General features: G+C 44.0%; 1 long non-coding RNA gene across 1 annotated transcript; it reads left to right on the top strand.

Annotated features, from left to right (window-relative positions):
- The first annotated feature begins 480 nt into the window (after nt 1-480).
- On the top strand, nt 481-3,323 carry LOC120231031. The gene is made up of 3 exons (XR_005528246.1): nt 481-577; nt 997-1,319; nt 1,870-3,323. It is a non-coding gene; the product is annotated as an uncharacterized LOC120231031 (long non-coding RNA).
- The last annotated feature ends 314 nt before the right edge of the window (nt 3,324-3,637 follow it).

Raw genomic sequence — 3,637 nt, 5'->3', positions numbered from 1 at the left:
AACAATAAAGTAAGAAGGAAAGTGTGAGACCTAAATCTAACTGCCTCCATTTTAAGAGAAGCCTCCATCTTGAGGGTGAACTAGGCCCGAACCGGTCCCAGTAAAAACTGCAGGAAGTACTTAGGCAGCCTGCCCTTAGTTACTCCCCTAGCAACAGCAACAGCCATTCAGTTTAAAAGAGGTGCCTATGTCCCAGGACGTTCCTGTTGGCAGTTTGCGGTCAGGCCGGATGCGTACTGACAAGACAGCCTGTACTAAAAATCAACCTATCAGGGACTGCCACGCTGGAAAGCCCCCGAATCCCTCTGTAACTGCAATAAAAAGCCCCGGGACCCTGAGTTCGGGGCTCCATACCATCACCGCTGCGCCGGGGTGCGTTGGAGACCCTGCTCCAGCTTGAATAAAGACCCTCGTGTGTTGGCATCGGAATCGGCTCCTTGGTGGTCTTTGGGGTCTCGCGATCTGGGCATAACAAAAGAAGAAAGCAAGAGAAGAGAAAGAGGATAGGAAAAAAACAACAGTCTAGAAGGATGAAGGAGAGAGGGATGCAGTCCACATGTCTGTCTGTGTTCACCAGGTGAGAAAGTTGAGTGCCTTATCAAAAGACAGGTAAACAAGTATGTTTACTTTTTTCCTTGAGAGAAAACTAAAGACCTTGCTATTGTTCTTCTGCTAAATTCCCCATAGGGTAAAGAGATTACACTGAGGAACTCCTCCTACGATAGGAGATTTTGTTATCTCATCATGCCTTCTTCAATGTCAAGGTTTGGGAAGAGTTACTGGCTTTATGATTGGGGATAGGACCTTTATCCTTAGCAACACTAATCTTGATAAGCCAGTATACCCGTCACCATTCAGTTCTATCTTCTATTGGAGACAGATTCTCAAGTGTCTCAAGGAACATGGTTCCAGCTTCTTTGTACCCTTCACTCTGGGCAGCATGGCTCCCAGGACAAATGGTGAAATAAACCATTCCTATCTGCCTCTCTTTTTCAGGAACTTAGCCCTTTGCTCCACTACCTGGTGCCGTCTTGCTGACCCTGGACACTTACCTGGCTTGGCCGTGGGCCTCTGCCTCTGAATGTAACTCAAGTTCCAGAATCAAGACTCAATTCTTTCTCCCACCAAGATTAAGTGCTTCCTTCTTCTTTTTTCTTGCTAAAATTTAATAAATGTTTTCACCATTAAGTGCTAAGAGGTTACAGTCCCAGTTCTTGAGACAGGAATGGAAGGAAGATAAAACTACAGAATCTGTCAATATGGACTTTTATAAGCATATAGAAAGCATGACCTGAAAAACCAGGCAGGCGTCATTGAAGGTAAGCTATGTACTTTCGTTGTTCATCTCTTGGGGAGTTTGATCATGGACACTAGGTTATACAACGTCTCACAAGAATATTTGCCATTTAAAAACAAAATTTTTTCTTTAGCCTAAAGGAATGGATCTATAGTTGATATGCAATTTTGTCCATAAAACTAGAATGCAAGAAATGTCTCTTTAGTTTATTTCTTAATCTGTTCCAAGTTCACTTTTCACACAAGTGGTGAGAAATCCAATCAATATCAGGACTTTAATCCCACCCCCAGGCGTGCAAGATTCTCTGTGATCTTCTGCATGTGACACTGTTGGGGAAAGGCTCTCATTTCTATGCATATATGGTCACCTCTTGCTTGCTTCCTAAGCCCAAGACATCCCCCAAAGGCAGGGAATTCCTCAACATCCATGCCAAGCAAGGGCTCTCAGAGGCTCAGCTTTTATGTCAGCCTACCCCGAATCCCCTGAAAAATCCCTTCTCTGGGGGATGATTGTGTGGTGTGGACAGTATCTGGCACTTTCTTGAGCCTCCATTTTACTTTCTTCCTTTCCAGCCCAGTCAATCCCCTCTGGAACTCCAAGCACTACAGTTCATCCACTATCTCCACTTCCAGGACCATCCAGTATGACTGGCCTGTTTTCACAAAGAACATGACCATCTCAGGAGAACTGCCTTTTCTGCCTCACAACTCCTGCTTTCCTCCCTGGACCACACATTTTCTCCCCAGATAAGAAAACACAGAGACCTAGCCATAAGAACAAAATAACAGCGATTCAATAAACAATCCTTGCACAAACAACCAAAGATGGAACATGAGGCACCAATGAGTAGCTGAAGTGGAATAAAATGAGGGGCAGCATGGGCCTTTCTTTGTACCACATCCCTCCCCCAAAGAAAGAGGAATGACCACATGTATCCAGACAAAAGGACAAAAGAACTCCATGGGGAAGGGCCTCAATTTAGTCTTGGAAAGAACAAAGTTTTTGACTGTGGAAAAGGCAGGCTTAAATATGAATTCTACCATTTGCCACCTCTGTGATGTTGTGTAAAGTGATGTCTACCCTATGTCTTCGAGTTTAACCTGTAAAATGGGGCAGAAATGACGTCTGGCAAAATATTCATGAAGAGTAAGTGAGTCCCCTCTCTGTTTGACTCCTCCCCCAAATGTACTACATTACTTTCTAAGAGGCTGGCAAAAGGGCAGGAAATGGCAGAAAGGCCAGAAGAAACATCCTAAAAGTCCAAAAAGTTTATCCTCTCCAGCCCATGTCTTATTAAGTCCCACATGCCAGATCAAGCAAGAGCAAATGAGAGGCCACTGCTCCTACTTCCTCCCCTCTCCCCATAGCCCTGAAGGTGGTCCACTCAAATGCAGAGTCATGGTTAAACCCTAAAGCCTTGTAGTCAGTCATACCTGGGTTTGGATCTCAACTTCATCTCAAACACAGTCAGTGAGTCTACTGATATGGAAACCAGGAATAGCCCTACTTATGACAAGAGTCATCATAAGAAAAAAAAATGAGATGACACACAAAAGGTGTAGTCCAGTGTCTGACCACAATAGTGGCCCTCCTATTATTTTTATTGTTATCATCCTCTGAAGACTTGCTAAGCAACCTTTCAGTAAGTGTATCAGTTACTGAAACTTTGCCTTTTCCTTCTTGTTCGGTCGGTTTTATTCTCAATCTTTTTAGCCTCTTCCTGATTCTGTCCAATCATGTCTGGCTTCCATTAATTCACTAATTTAAAATCCTAATAATTATCAGTCATTCCAAAGCAGCTCCAAGGTACAAGAGTTCGCCAACAACAGAGAGCTGCTTCCACGGAGCTCCAGTGTGCCTCCTGCCCGATGTTTGCAAAGCCAAGTGCGCACAGGACATATGCTTATAAACAGCCCCGTCTTCACCCAGGATACCATCTTTTATTATTATTACCCTCTTTTTTCCTTGTCAAGGCTGACAAGTTGTACCAGGTATTTCCTTCTTACTTAGATACCAAAATAAAGTCTCTTCCAAACTTCTGGCTTTTGAGTTCTTATGCCAGGGTGTCAGAGCCAGCCCCTGAGTCATGCAGCCCAGAGCCAAGCTGAGGGGAGGTGGTTTTCATTTCAGGAACTCAGCTCAGCTTCCTGGAGACTAAACACAGCAGCAGCATCAATAAATAAGGGAGAAAGGAGGCAGTAATAAAAGAAGAATTTCAACTTCAGATTCGATGTTAACTAACAGGTATACAATAGTTAAGCGTGGCTAAACGAGAGAATGCATTTCTATATGGTGGGAGGAAAGGATCAAAATCAGAGGCAGAACAAGGTCCGAATCTGC

Source organism: Hyaena hyaena, unplaced genomic scaffold (genome assembly GCF_003009895.1).
Source record: "Hyaena hyaena isolate Hyena2069 unplaced genomic scaffold, ASM300989v1 scaffold_52, whole genome shotgun sequence".
NCBI lineage: Eukaryota > Metazoa > Chordata > Mammalia > Carnivora > Hyaenidae > Hyaena > Hyaena hyaena.
This window is presented reverse-complemented; position numbering and strand designations above follow the sequence as displayed.